At 26.4% G+C, this 16,354-nt stretch overlaps 1 long non-coding RNA gene across 1 annotated transcript; it reads right to left on the bottom strand.

Annotated features, from left to right (window-relative positions):
- Positions 1–3,033: 3,033 nt before the first annotated feature.
- Positions 3,034–3,841, bottom strand: LOC135266347 (uncharacterized). The gene is made up of 2 exons (XR_010334332.1): positions 3,591–3,841; positions 3,034–3,542 (listed from the first exon to the last, which is right to left on the bottom strand). It is a non-coding gene; the product is annotated as an uncharacterized LOC135266347 (long non-coding RNA).
- Between the last annotated feature and the right edge of the window lie 12,513 nt (positions 3,842–16,354).

Raw genomic sequence — 16,354 nt, 5'->3', positions numbered from 1 at the left:
CCAAATGTATTACATGTGGAGCCAATTATCATACAAGTTGTGCTAAGCTTATAAAAAAAGCCAAGTTTATAAACGATAACGAAGTTAACTGTTGTGCTGTGAGTGATACCGGCGAAATTAGTGATTGCGAATCTCTTGCTCAAAGTGAAGATACGTTTAGCTCCCTCAGGAACGAAATCAAGTACCTCAAGACAATTATCGATCACAAAGATGTAATCATCAAGGAATTAGATGAAAAAATCCACCTTCTTAAAGTCAATGCAGCGCTCATAGAGGTAATCGAAGGCCAACTTAAAAACGATCGCGATAATGGAAGAGAAGTTCGCGAAAAAGTGAATGCAGGTAAACAAGCCTGGCTTATCAACAGCGATGAACCTCCGAAAGTACCTTTCAACTTGCAACGTCCTGCGACGATGATGGATAAGGGTTTGCCAAATTCCAAAAACCTGACAAAAAATAGGGACAGAACATTTCCTCCCACATTACAAGTAACAATTCCTTCAACTTTCGGAGTCTCTACCGCTGATACCAACACAAAAACGCCGCAGAGTGATAAAGAGGACGGCTTCATTCTGGTCCAAAACAAAAAAAAGAAGGCATCCGCGTCTACCAAAGTGGCCCCACAGAGCTTACAAGCAACTAAACCGATCTCGGGAGCTTCTAGAAAAAAACCAATGATTGGCTCATCAGCCAGTACTGTTTTAAAAAGCGTTCCTAAATCAGCTCATCTTCACTTGTCTAGATTAGATCCGGACACCAAGGTCGAGAATATCCTGGACTATATCAAGCCCCATGTGTCCAAAGCAAACTGCGAAAGACTACAATCGAAAAATCCAACCCTATACTCGTCATTCAAGCTATCTGTGCCACTAGGAGAACTTGAGCAAGTCATGAATTCTTCCATCTGGCCCTGTGGAGTTACTATAAATCGTTTTTTCTTCAGGCGCCCCCAAAACAACAATCCACCAAACCAGAGTGTAGTGGCGTAACTGTGTTAAATTTATATCACCTTAATATTCAAAGCTTAAAAAACAAAATTTTAGATCTAGAAGCCTTTTTGCTGTCCGATGGCCCTTTTGAAGTACTATGTATCAATGAGCATTGGATGACGGCTAATGAAATCGAGGTTCTTAAATTAGGAAATTATTGTACAGTTTCTAGCTTTTGCAGAACTTTGCGCTATCATGGTGGAGTAAGTATTTTTGTTCATAATTCCATGACTCATTGCAAATCTTTGAGTTTTGATAGTATTGAGTTTGATTTTGAAGTTTCTGGATGTTTATTAAATGACAACTTAAATGTAGTTACATTGTATCGTTCACCTTCGGGGAATTTTGATGTTTTTCTGAAAAAATTAAATTTAATGCTTTCGTCTTTAACCAAAACCAATAATAAAATTATTGTAACAGGCGATTTCAATGTGAAATTTGGCACTTCGGATAAGCTTGCTGTTGCTTTGGTTAATACTTTTCTTTCATATGGTGTATACTCAACTGTTTTTACTCCAACTCGAGGAAATTCCTGCCTAGATAACATTTTCACTAACTTTCAAATCAATGATTATCAAGTAACAACTCATGATCCAGGATTATCTGATCATTGTGGTGTATGTATGAGTGTCTTTGTTCCTACTTCGTCTCTAGTGGCAAATGAAAGTTCTAATACCAAATATAGACCTATAACTGCTTTAGGATTATTCCACCTATATAACTTTATTGAAAATATCAACTGGGATTTTATCAACAATACTAACAATGATGTTGAAGACTTATTTACTCAATTTAACAGTATTCTAGTACATTATGTATCTATTTGTTTTCCTGAAAAAATTTTATCCACTCGAGCATCAAAAAATTGGTTTAATGACAATTTGCGATCTTTACGTAACATGCAAACTCTGCTTTTTCAACTTCAAAACAAACAGATTATTGATAAAGAGGTTTACACTGATTTCAGAAAATTCTATCGCAGTGAAATTGCAAAAGCTAAAGTTAAATTTCATGATAACATGATCAACAACGTCCCTAACAAACAAAAAGCATTGTGGGATATTGTCAACACAAAGAGAAAAAATTCTGTTAAATTGCCTACGAATCTGTCGCCTGACACTATCAATAACTATTTCACTAACATTGCTGCCAATACAATTAACGCGTTACCCAAAACATCAAATATTTTAACATCGTTTGAAACTGACTCTCGATTTTCTTTCCATGAAGTTACTTATAATGAAGTTAGGGATGCCATTAATCATTTGAAGAAATCTAATAGTTGTGATGCCTACAATATTAGTTCAAAAATTCTAAAATCGTTAGTAAATCTTATAGTTATTCCTTTGACTAAAATCATTAATAGGTGTATTAGAGAAAGTATATTTCCAGCAGTTCTAAAAACTTCCAAAGTTGTACCGGTTTTTAAGAAAGGAGATCCGAATGACATCAGTAATTATAGACCTATTTCTCTAGTGCCTATCTTAGCAAAGGTTTTTGAGTTTATTTTAAAAAAGCAAATCAACTCGTATTTTGAGAATAATAGTCTCTACTCGCAGTTCCAATTTGGTTTTAGATGCAATCACTCAACATCCCTAGCTATTAACTACCTTAGTGAAAAAATTTTGTCTAGTTTTGAAAATAAGGAAAATACCTATGTTTGCTGTTTGGACTTAACAAAAGCATTTGATTGTGTTGAGCATGGTATATTGTTACAAAAATTAAAATCATATGGATTCTGTGTCAGAAGTATTAGTTTGATGAATTCATACTTAATAAATAGATGTCAGTTCGTTTCTGCTCACAATATTAATTCCAATAAAATGGAAATTAAATTTGGTGTACCGCAAGGATCGGTCCTAGGACCGACTCTATTTCTCATCTTTATAAATGACCTGCCACTTTCTATTAAAGATACTAATTTCTTACTGTTTGCTGACGACACCACTATCTATGGCGCTTTTGATTTAAAAGAGGCTCTGGATCACATAAAAACTTGTGTTGAAACCAAAATTAAAGACTGGTTTATTGGTAACAAACTTACCGTTAATTGTGCCAAAACTCAAGAAATTATTTTTTCCTTAAACAAATCATTTATTACCCCTTCTTATATTAAGCTGTTAGGTGTTTTTCTGGATTGTGGATTGACTTGGGAAACTCATTGCGACTACTTAGTTACTAAACTTTCTAAAAAATTGTTCTTGTTTAGGCAGTTGGTATCTACCTTATCGACTAAAACTTTATTATCAGTTTATCATGCCATATTTCACAGTGTTCTTTCATATGCCATCCTTGCTTGGGGTCATTCGCCACATACAGCTAAATTATTCAAAATACAAAGAAAATGTATCAGAATTATTGCTGGCTGTCACTATCAGAGTGACTGTCGTCAATATTTCAGAAACTTCAAAATTTTAACGGTTCCCTGCACTTATATTTTGCAATGTCTTCTATATACTCATCAAAACTTAAACAAATATGATTCGTTTGATCATACATACTCCACCAGATTCCGGCATTTACTCAGACCAAATTTTCTGCGATTATCACGTACTAGAAACAGCACAAGTTATTACTGTATTAAATTATTTAACATGTTACCTGACACCTATAAAAACCTCGAGTTCAAGGCTTTTAAAAACTGTGTTAAATCTTTCTTGCTACAAGAGGCATTTTACTCTGTTGATGAATTCAGTAATTATTTTTGTAAAATGTCATCTTAACTAAGTTTTCTTATATAATTATTATTATCTGCTTTTGTAAACGGTTAAAGTGTATTTTCTTGTTTTCTCTTCTTTTCTTGGTGACGTATGTAAGATACTTTGTATTTATAACATCAATAAAACATTATCATTATCATCATTATCATCATTATTATTATTATTATTATTATTTCTTTTATTACTATTATTATTATTATTATTATTATTATTATTATTATTATTATTATTAACTTTTGTATAGTAAATATTTTTATACCAGTTTTAAAATGAGTTATTAATTTTAGACAATTTCTTGCCTAAAAACACAGATCACAGATGATCTCTTGCATAGAAATGAGAAAACGCTCAGATAACACAAAATAAGCATCATTTTTGCTTAGAAAAACTAAGCTTTAATTTAGAAAGAAATTCATTATTATAAGTATTATTATCATTATTATTATTATTATTATTATTATTATTATTATTATTATTATTATTATTATTATTTCATTTATTACTATTATTATTATTATTATTATTATTATTATTATTATTATTATTAACTTTTGTATAGTAAATGTTTTTATACATGTTTTAAAATGAGTTATTAGTTTTAGACAATTTCTTGCCTAAAAACACAGATCACAGATGATCTCATGCATAGAAATGAGAAAACGCTCATATAACACACAAAATAAACTTCATTTTTGCTTAGAAAACTAAGCTTACTTTTATTACTACTATTATTATTATTTTTATTATTATTATTATTATTATTATTACTATTATTATTATTATTATTATTATTATTATTATTATTATTAATATTATTATTATTATTAAAAACCGATTATAACTTTTGTATGGTAAATGTTTTTATACCAGTTTTAAAATGAGTTATTAGTTTTAGACAATTTCTTGCCTAAAAACACGGATCACAGATGATCTCTTGCATAGAAATGAGAAAACGCTCAGATAACACAAAATAAGCATCATTTTTGCTTAGAAAAACTAAGCAATTTAGAAAGAAATTCATTATTATAAGTATTATTATCATTATTATTATTATTATTATTATTATTATTATTATTATTATTATTATTATTATTATTATTAATTAACTTTTGTATAGTAAATGTTTTTATACATGTTTTAAAATGAGTTATTAATTTTATTCAATTTCTTGCCTAAAAACACAGATCACAGATGATCTCTTGCATAGAAATGAGAAAACGCTTATATAACACACAAAATAAGCTTCATTTTTGCTTAGAAAACTAAGCTTACTTTTATTACTATTATTATTATTTTTATTATTATTATTATTATTATTGTTATTATTTTTATTATTATTATTATTATTATTATTATTATTATTATTATTATTATTAATATTATTATTATTATTAAAAACCGATTATAACTTTTGTATAGTAAATATTTTTATACCAGTTTTAAAATTAGTTATTAATTTTAGACAATTTCTTGCCTAAAAACACAGATCACAGATGATCTCTTGCATAGAAATGAGAAAACGCTCAGATAACACAAAATAAGCATCATTTTTGCTTAGAAAAACTAAGCTTTAATTTAGAAAGAAATTCATTATTATAAGTATTATTATCATTATTATTATTATTATTATTATTATTTCTTTTATTACTATTATTATTATTATTATTATTATTATTATTATTATTATTATTATTATTATTATTATTATTATTAACTTTTGTATAGTAAATGATTTTATACCAGTTTTAAAATGAGTTATTAATTTTAGACAATTTCTTGCCTAAAAACACAGATCACAGATGATTTCTTGCTTCGAAATGAGAAAACGCTCATATAACACAAAATAAGCTTCATTTTTGCTTAGAAAACTAAGCTTACTTTTATTACTATTATTATTTTTATTATTATTATTATTATTATTATTATTATTATTATTATTAATATTATTACTATTATTAGTATTATTATTATTATTATTATTATTATTATTATTATTATTATTATTATTATTATTATTATTATTATTATTATTATTATTATTATTATTATTATTATTATTATTATTATTGTTATTATTATTATTATTATTATTAAAAACTTATATTAAACAGACAGAAAACGTCGTATTCTGACACAAAAAAACGAATTACGTTATAGACTTGACGAGAACGGCGTATCTCGGACTCTTATAGGACTCTTATAGGGTCAAAAAGTATCAGTTTGGATTAAAATAAATTATTTTTGTTGACTCTCAGTCTGAATTGTTCATCAGTTCAAACAAAAACGGCTTATTTTAGACGATCTTTTGCTTTGAACAAGAAAACTTACATCGAACAGACTAAAAACGTATTAATCTGGCATAAAAGAGCAATTTATGTATCACTTTAGATAAAGGCAGCTAATCCTATTCGTTTCATTGCTTAAAATACACAAAATTGTTAATAAATCTAACAAAAACGCTGTATTCTAGCACAAAATACTAATTACATTATAGTTTCGACGAGAATAGCTTATTTGGAATGATTCTATGCTTCCAAACGAGTAAATTTTTATTAAACAGATGCCAAACATCATGTTTTGTCCTATAAAGACATTTTATATTACAGTTTGTATTAAAACAAAATATTTTCGTTGATTCTTTGTTAGAAGCAGCAAACCTAACATTAAAGAATCTGAAAACTTTGTATTCGGACACAAACCACCGAATTTTGTATCAGTTTAGACAAAAACGGTTGATTTTCGACAATATTTTGCTTTGAAAAAGAAAACTTATATCAAACTGACTAAAAACGTCTTATTTTACCACAAAACAAAAGATTTGCGTTATAGCCTTAAAGCTGATTCATGCCACAGTTTGGATAAAAACCAATTATTTTTGTTAATTTATTGTTACAAACAAGAAACCTTACATCAAAGAAACTGAAAACCCCTTATTCAGGCACAGAAATTCGAATTACGTTTCAGTCTGGACAAAAACTGCTTATTTTAGACGATCTTTTGTCTTGAACACGAAAACTTACATTAAAAAGATTAAAAACGTCTTATTCTGGCTGAAAACTGCAAATTATATATTACTCTAGATAAAAGCAATTTATCCTGATTACTCCTTTACTTAGAATAGAGTAAACTTGTATAAAACTTAATGAAAACTTTAAATTTCGTCTCAAAGAAATAATTTGCGTTATAGTTTTGACCAGCACTGTTTATTTCAAACGAATTTATGATTCGAAACTAATGAACTTTTATGGGGCAGATGCAAAACCACATATTACCATATAAAGCGTTGTTTTAAAGCAAAGTATTACCTCTTGCAACAAAAAATTTCACGTCAAAGAAACTGAAAACTTCGTATCCATGCATAAATATCGAATTACGTATCAGTTTAGGCAAATACAGCTTATTTTAAACGATTCCTTGCTATAAACAAGAAAAATTTTATCAAGCATATTGAAAACGTCTTATTCTCGAAAATAAGAGCAAATTATGTATCAGTTTTAACAAAAGCGGATTACTCTGATTGATTCTATGCTTAGAGTAGAGTAAACTACTATAAAACGTAATGAAAACTCTATATTCAAGCTCAAAAGAACAAATTACGTTATAGTTTTGGCAAAAAAAAAATATTTCGGACGATTACATACTTCGAATTAAGCAAACTTTAATTGAACAAGTGCAAAAGCTAATACTTTGCTTTAAAATAAAGATTTATGTGGTAATATGGTATTTTGCATCTGTCCTATAAAAGCTTACTCGTTTCGCTCCATTGAATCATTCGAAATAAATTATTTTGACACAACAACAACGAAAATAATTTGTTTTTGTTTAAACTGTATCATAAGCCGCTTTTATAAAACGAACTAAGACGTTTGGCATTTGTTTAGTGAAAGTTTTCTCGTTTGGGGGCATAAAATCGTTTGAAATTTACAGTTCTGGTCAAAACTATAACGTAAATTATTTCTTTGAGACGAAATTTAAAGTTTTCATTAAGTTTTATACAAGTTTGCTCTATTCTAAGCAAAGGAGTAATCAGGATAAACTGCTTTTATCCAAAGTAATACATAATTTGCAGTTTTGAGCCAGAATAAGACATTTTTAATCTTTTTAATGTAAGTTTTCGTGTTCAAAAGAAAGAATCGTCTAAAATAAGCAATTTGTGTCTAGACTGAAACGTAATTTGATTTTCTGGGCCTGAATAAGAGGTTTTCAGTTTCTTTGATGTAAGGTTTCTTGTTTGTAACAATGAATAAACGAAAATCATTGGTTTTAATCCAAACTGTGACATAAATCGTTTTTTAAAGGCGAAATCAGACGTTTTGCCTCTGTTCAGTGAACATATACTGGTTTCAAAGCATAGAATCGTTTGAAATTAACAGTTCTCGTCAAGACTATAACGTAAATCTTTAAAGTGATACAAAGAAATAATTTACGTTATAGTTTTGACCAGAACTGTTAATTTCAAACGATTTTATGCCCCCAAACGAGAAAACTTTCACTAAACAGATGCCAAACGTCTTAGTTCGTTTTATAAAAGCGACTTATGTTACAGTTTAAACAAAAACAAATTATTTTCGTTGTTGTTGTGTCAAAATAATTTATTTCGAATGATTCAATGGAGCGAAACGAGTAAACATTTATAGGACAGATGCAAAATACCATATTACCACATAAATCGTTATTTTAAAGCAAAGTATTAGCTTTTGCACTTGTTCAATTAAAGCTTGCTTACTTCGAAGTATGTAATCGTCCGAAATATTTTTTTTTGCCAAAACTATAACGTAATTTGTTCTTTTGAGCTTGAATATAGAGTTTTCATTACGTTTTATAGTAGTTTACTCTACTCTAAGCATAGAATCAAACAGAGTAATCCGCTTTTGTTAAAACTGATACATAATTTGCTCTTATTTTCGAGAATAAGACGTTTTCAATGTGCTTGATAAAATTTTTCTTGTTTATAGCAAGGAATCGTTTAAAATAAGCTGTATTTGCTTAAACTGATACGTAATTCGATATTTATGCATGGATACGAAGTTTTCAGTTTCTTTGACGTGAAATTTCTTGTTGCAAAAGGTAATACTTTGCTTTAAAACAACGCTTTATATGGTAATATGTGGTTTTGCATCTGCCCCATAAAAGTTCATTAGTTTCGAATCATAAATTCGTTTGAAATAAACAGTGCTGGTCAAAACTATAACGCAAATTATTTCTTTGAGACGAAATTTAAAGTTTTCATTAAGTTTTATACAAGTTTACTCTATTCTAAGTAAAGGAGTAATCAGGATAAATTGCTTTTATCTAGAGTAATATATAATTTGCAGTTTTCAGCCAGAATAAGACGTTTTTAATATTCTTAATGTAAGTTTTCGAGTTCAAGACAAAAGATCGTCTAAAATAAGCAGTCTTTGTCCAGACTGAAACGTAATTCGAATTTATGTGCCTGAATAAGGGGTTTTCAGTTTCTTTGATGTAAGGTTTCTTGTTTGTAACAATGAATTAACAAAAATAATTGGTTTTTATCCAAACTGTGGCATGAATGAGCTTTAAGACTATAACGCAAATCTTTTGTTTTGTGCTAAAATAAGACGTTTTTAGTCAGTTTGATATAAGTTTTCTTGTTCAACGCAAAATATTGTCGAAAATCAACCGTTTTTGTCTAAACTGATACAAAATTCGGTGGTTTGTGTCCGAATACAAAGTTTTCAGATTCTTTAATGTTAGGTTTGCTGCTTCTAACAAAGAATCAACGAAAATATTTTGTTTTAATACAAACTGCAATATAAAATGTCTTTATAGGACAAAACATGATGTTTGGCATCTGTTTAATAAAAATTTATTCGTTTGGAAGCATAGAATCATTCCAAATAAGCTATTCTCGTCGAAACTATAATGTAATTAGTATTTTGTGCTAGAATACAGAGTTTTTGTTAGATTTATTAACAATTTTGTCTATTTTAAGCAATGAAACGAATAGGATTAGCTGCCTTTATCTAAAGTGATACATAAATTGCTCTTTTATGCCAGATTAATACGTTTTTAGTCTGTTCGATGTAAGTTTTCTTGTTCAAAGCAAAAGATCGTCTAAAATAAGCCGTTTTTGTTTGAACTGATGAACAATTCAGACTGAAAGTCAACAAAAATAATTTATTTTAATCCAAACTGATACTTTTTGACCCTATAAGAGTCCTATAAGAGTCCGAGATACGCCGTTCTCGTCAAGTCTATAACGTAATTCGTTTTTTTGTGTCAGAATACGACGTTTTCTGTCTGTTTAATATAAGTTTTTAATAATAATAATAATAATAATAATAACAATAATAATAATAATAATAATAATAATAATAATAATAATAATAATAGTAATAATAATAATAATAATAATAATAATAATGATAATAATACTTATAATAATGAATTTCTTTCTAAATTAAAGCTTAGTTTTTCTAAGCAAAAATGATGCTTATTTTGTGTTATCTGAGCGTTTTCTCATTTCTATGCAAGAGATCATCTGTGATCTGTGTTTTTAGGCAAGAAATTGTCTAAAATTAATAACTCATTTTAAAACTGGTATTAAAACATTTACTATACAAAAGTTATAATCGGTTTTTAATAATAATAATATTAATAATAATAATAATAATAATAATAATAATAATAATAATAATAATAATAATAATAATAATAATAATAATAATAATAATAATAATAATAATAATAATAATAACAATAATAATAATAATAATAATAATAATAATAAAAATAATAATAATAGTAATAAAAGTAAGCTTAGTTTTCTAAGCAAAAATGAAGCTTATTTTGTGTGTTATATGAGCGTTTTCTCATTTCTATGCAAGAGATCATCTGTGATCTGTGTTTTTAGGCAAGAAATTGAATAAAATTAATAACTCATTTTAAAACTGGTATAAAAACATTTACTATACAAAAGTTAATAATAATAATAATAATAATAATAATAATAATAGTAATAAATAAAATAATAATAGTAATAATAATAATAATAATAATAATAATAATAATAATAATAATAATAATAATAATAATATTAACAATAATAATAATAATAATAATAGTAATAGTAACAAAAGTAACAATAATAATAATACTTTTAATAAGGAAAAATGGAGCTTCTTTTGTGTGTTACATGAGCGTTTTCTCATTTCTATGCAAAAGATCATGTGTGATCTGTGTTTTTAGGCAATCTAAGCCAATTTGATTTTTTAATATTTAACAAAAATTTGCTTTAAAATAAAATATTTGAAAAATTAAACTAAATTAATTGTGTCTAACACTTTAGTAGAGGAAAAAAGAGAAGACATAAAAGTCACTAAAGTCTTAGAGTTGTCTTTAGTCGTCATATTAATAACAATAACGTTTATAATAACAATACTAGTAGTACTAAATTTGCTTATATGCAAGCGCGTAATTAAGATAACAGTTTTTTTGTTTTTTGCTTATATCTCAAAAACAGTTACACCTATCAATTTTTACCTTTTCACCAAAATTAAAGGTGATAAAATTTCCGACAAAATACTTATTTGCATTTTTCATGTAGAACTAACCATAAACGAGATATAAGTTTAAAAATAATTAATAATTAAAAAAAAATGTGTTTTAACAGAAAATGTCTTGTGATTTAAAATACACTTAATTTATTGGGTCCAATACTTAATTAGAAGAAAAAGGAGGTGACAGTAAATGCTGCATTTTCGTCTTCGTCTCAAACATTGAAAACTGAATTACATTTTTGTTCAGTAACTGTCGTCGAAGACGAAAATGCAGCATTTACAAACGACTCTAAAAACTTCAGTGACTTTTATGTCACCTCTTTTTTTTTTCTAATAAAGTATTGGACCCAATAAATTAAGTGTATTTTAAATCACAAGACATTTTCTGTTAAAGCACTTTTGTTTTAAATATTAATTATTTTCAAACTTATATCTCGCTTATGGTTAGTCGTACATGAAAAATGCAAATAACTATTTTGTAGGAAATTTTATCAGCTTTAATTTTAGTAAAAAGATAAAAATTGATAGGAGTAACTGTTTTCGAGATATAAGCAAGAAACCAAAAAACTGTTACCTTAATTAAGCGATTGCATATAAGCAAATTTAGTACTACTAGTATTGTTATTATTAATGTTATTGTTATTAATATGACGACTAAAGACAACTCTAAGACTTTATTGACTTTTATGTCTCCTCCTTTTTCCTCTACTAAAGTGTTAGACACAATTAATTTAGTTTAATTTCAGTTTTTTAAACATTTTATTTTAAAGCAAATTTTTGTTAAATATTATTTATATCCAACTTTATAACTCGCTTATGGTTGGTCCTACAAGAAAAATGCAAATAACTATTTTGTAGGAAATTTTATCAGCTTTAATTTTGAAAGAAAGATAAAAATTGATAGGAGTAACTGTTTTCGAGATATAAGCAAAAAACCAATAAGAAAACTGTAACTGTTACTGAACAAAAATGTAATTCAGTTTTCAATGTTTGAGACGAAGACGAAAATGCAGCATTATTATTATTATTAATGTTATTGTTATTAATATGACGACTAAAAACGACTCTGAAGACTTTGGTGACTTTTATGTCTTCTCCTTTTTCCTATACTAAATTGTTAGACTCAATTAATTTAGTTAAATTTCTGTTTTTCAAACATTATATTTTAAAGCAAATTTTTGTTAAAGATTATTTATATCAAACTCTATAACTCGCTTATGGTTGGTCCTACAAGAAAAATGCAAATAACTATTTTGTAGGAAATTTTATCAGCTTTAATTTTGAAAGAAAGATAGAAATTGATAGGAGTAATTGTTTTCGAGATATAAGCAAAAAACCAAAGTAAAAACTGTTACAGTTACTGAACAAAAATGTAATTCAGTTTCCAATGTTTGAGAGGAAGACGAAAATGCAGCATTTAAAAACGACTCTGAAGACTTCAGCGACTTTTATGTCACCTCCTTTTTCTTCTGATAAAGTATTGGACCCAATAAATTAAGTGTATTTTAAATCACATGACATTTTCTGTTAAAGCACTTTTTTTTTAAATATTAATAATTTTTAAACTTATATCTCGCTTATGGTTAGTCTTACATGAAAAATGCAAATAACTATTTTGTAGGAAATTTTATCAGCTTTAATTTTGAATGAAAGATAAAAATTGATAGGAGTAACAGTTTTTGAGATATAAGAAAAAAACCAATAAGAAAACTGTAACTGTTACTGAACAAAAATGTAATTCAGTTTTCAATGTTTGAGACGATGACGAAAATGCAGCATTTACAAACGACACTAAAAACTTTAGTGACCTTTCTGTCACCTCCTTTTTCTTCTAATAAAGTATTGGACCCAATAAATTAAGTGTATTTTAAATCGCAAGACATTTTCTGTTAAAGCACTTTTTTTTTAAATATTAATAATTTTTAAACTTATATCTCGCTTATGGTTAGTCTTACATGAAAAATGCAAATAACTATTTTGTAGGAAATTTTATCAGCTTTAATTTTAAAAGAAAGATAAAAATTGATAGGAGTAACTGTTTTCGAGATATAAGCAAAAAACCAATAAGAAAACTGTAACTGTTACTGAACAAAAATGTAATTCAGTTTTCAATGTTTGAGACGAAGACGAAAATGCAGCATTTAAAATCGACTCTGAAGACTTCAGTGACTTATATGTCACCTCCTTTTTCTTCTAATAAAGTATTAGACCTAATAAATTAAGTGTATTTTAAATCACAAAACATTTTCTGTTAAAGCACTTTTTTTTTAAATATTAATTATTTTCAAACTTATATCTCGCTTATGGTTAGTCCTACATGAGAAATGCAAATAACTATTTTGTAGGAAATTTTATCAGCTTTAATGTTAGTAAAACGATAAAAATTGATAGGAGTAACTGTTTTCGAGATATAAGCAAGAAACCAAAAAACTGTTACCTTAATTAAGCGATTGCATATAAGCAAATTTAGTACTAAAAACAACTCTGAAGACTTTGGTGACTTTTATGTCTTCTCATTTTTCCTCTACTAAATTGTTAGACCCAATTAATTTAGTTTAATATCGGTTTTTCAAACATTTTATTTTAAAGCAAATTTTTGTTAAAGATTATTTATATCCAACTCTATAACTCGCTTATGGTTGGCCCTACAAAAAAATGTAAATAACTATTTTGTAGGAAATTTTATTAGCTTTAATTTTGAAAAAAAGATAAAAATTGATAGGAGTAACTGTTTTCGAGATATAAGCAAGAAACCAAAAAACTGTTACCTTAATTAAGCGTTTGCATATAAGCAAATTTAGTACTTTTAGTATTATTATTATTAATGTTATTGTTTTTAATATGACGACTAAAGACGACTCTGAAACATTTAGTGACTTTTATGTCTTGTCCTTTTTCCTCTACTAAAGTGTTAGACACAGTTAATTTAGTTTAATTCCGGTTTTTCAAGCATTTTATTTTAAAGCAAATTTTTGTTAAATATTATTTATATCCAACTCTATAACTCGTTTATGCTTGGTCCTACAAGAAAAATGTAAATAACTATTTTGTTGGAAATTTTATCAGCTTTAATTTTAAAGAAAGATAAAATTTGATAGGAGTAACTGTTTTCGAGATATAAGCAAAAAACCAATAAGAAAACTGTAACTGTTACTGAACAAAAATGTAATCCAGTTTTCAATGTTTGAGACGAAGACAAAAATGCAGCATTTAAAAACGACTCTGAAGACTTCAGTGACTTTTATATCACCTTCTTTTTCTTCTAATAAAGTATTGGACTCAATAAATTAAGTGTATTTTAAATCACAAGACATTTTCTGTTAAAACACTTTTTTTTAATTATTAATTATTTAACTTATATCTCGCTTATGGTTAGTTCTACATGAAAAATGCAAATAACTATTTTGTAGGAAATTTTATCACCTTTAATTTTGGTGAAAAAGTAAAAATTGATAGGAGTAACTGTTTTCGAGATATAAGCAAAAAACAAAAAAACTGTTACCTTAATTAAGCGCTTGCATATAAGCAAATTTAGTACTACTAGTATTGTTATTATAAATGTTATTGTTATTAATATGACGACTAAAGACAACTCTAAGACTTTTGTGACTTTTAGGTCTCCTCCTTTTTCCTCTACTAAAGTGTTAGACACAATTAATTTAGTTTAATTTCAGTTTTTTAAACATTTTATTTTAAAGCTAATTTTTGTTAAATATTAAAAACTATAAAATGGCTTAGATTGCCTAAAAACACAGATCACACATGATCTTTTGCATAAAAATGAGAAAACGCTCATGTAACACACAAAATAGGCTCCATTTTTCCTTATTAAAAGTATTATTATTATTATTATTATTATTATTATTATTATTATTATTATTATTATTATTATTATTATTGTTATTATTAAAAACCGATTATAACTTTTGTATAGTAAATGTTTTTATACCAGTTTTAAAATGAGTTATTAATTTTAGACAATTTCTTGCCTAAAAACACAGATCACAGATGATCTCTTGCATAGAAATGAGAAAACGCTCATATAACACACAAAATAAGCTTCATTTTTGCTTAGAAAACTAAGCTTACTTTTATTACTATTATTATTATTTTTATTATTATTATTATTATTACTATTATTATTATTATTATTATTATTATTATTATTATTATTATTATTATTATTATTATTATTAATATTATTATTATTATTATTATTATTATTATTAAAAACCGATTATAACTTTGGATAGTAAATGTTTTTATACCAGTTTTAAAATGAGTTATTAATTTTAGACAATTTTTTGCCTAAAAACACAGATCACAGATAATCTCTTGCATAGAAATGAGAAAACGCTCATATAACACACAAAATAAGCTTCATTTTTGCTTAGAAAACTAAGCTTACTTTTATTACTATTATTATTATTTTTATTATTATTATTATTACTATTATTATTATTATTATTATTATTATTATTATTATTATTATTTTTATTATTATTATTATTATTATTATTAACTTTTGTATAGTAAATGTTTTTATACCAGTTTTGAATTGAGTTATTAATTTTAAACAATTTCTTGCCTAAAAACATAGATCACAGATGATTTCTTCCATAGAAATGAGAAAACGCTCATTTAACACTCAAAATAAGCTTCATTTTTGCTTAGAAAACTAAGCTTACTTTTATTACTATTATTATTTTTATTATTATTATTATTATTATTATTATTATTATTATTATTATTATTATTATTATTATTAAAAACTTATATTAAACAGACAGAAAACGTCGTATTCTGACACAAAAAAACGAATTACGTTATAGACTTGACGAGAACGGCGTATCTCGGACACTTATAGGACTGTTATAGGGTCAAAAAGTATCAGTTTGGATTAAAACAAATTATTTTTGTTGACTCTCAGTCTAAATTGTTCATCAGTTCAAACAAAAACGGCTTATTTTAGACGATCTTTTGCTTTGAACAAGAAAACTTACATCGAACAGACTAAAAACGTATTAATCTGGCATAAAAGAGCAATTTATGTATCACTTTGGATAAAGGCAGCTAATCCTATTCGTTTCATTTCTTAAAATAGACAAAATTGTTAATAAATCTA

This window comes from Tribolium castaneum, chromosome 5, assembly GCF_031307605.1.
Source record: "Tribolium castaneum strain GA2 chromosome 5, icTriCast1.1, whole genome shotgun sequence".
Lineage (NCBI taxonomy): Eukaryota > Metazoa > Arthropoda > Insecta > Coleoptera > Tenebrionidae > Tribolium > Tribolium castaneum.
Note: the sequence above shows the minus strand (reverse complement) of the source record. Positions and strands in the feature narration are given on the sequence as shown.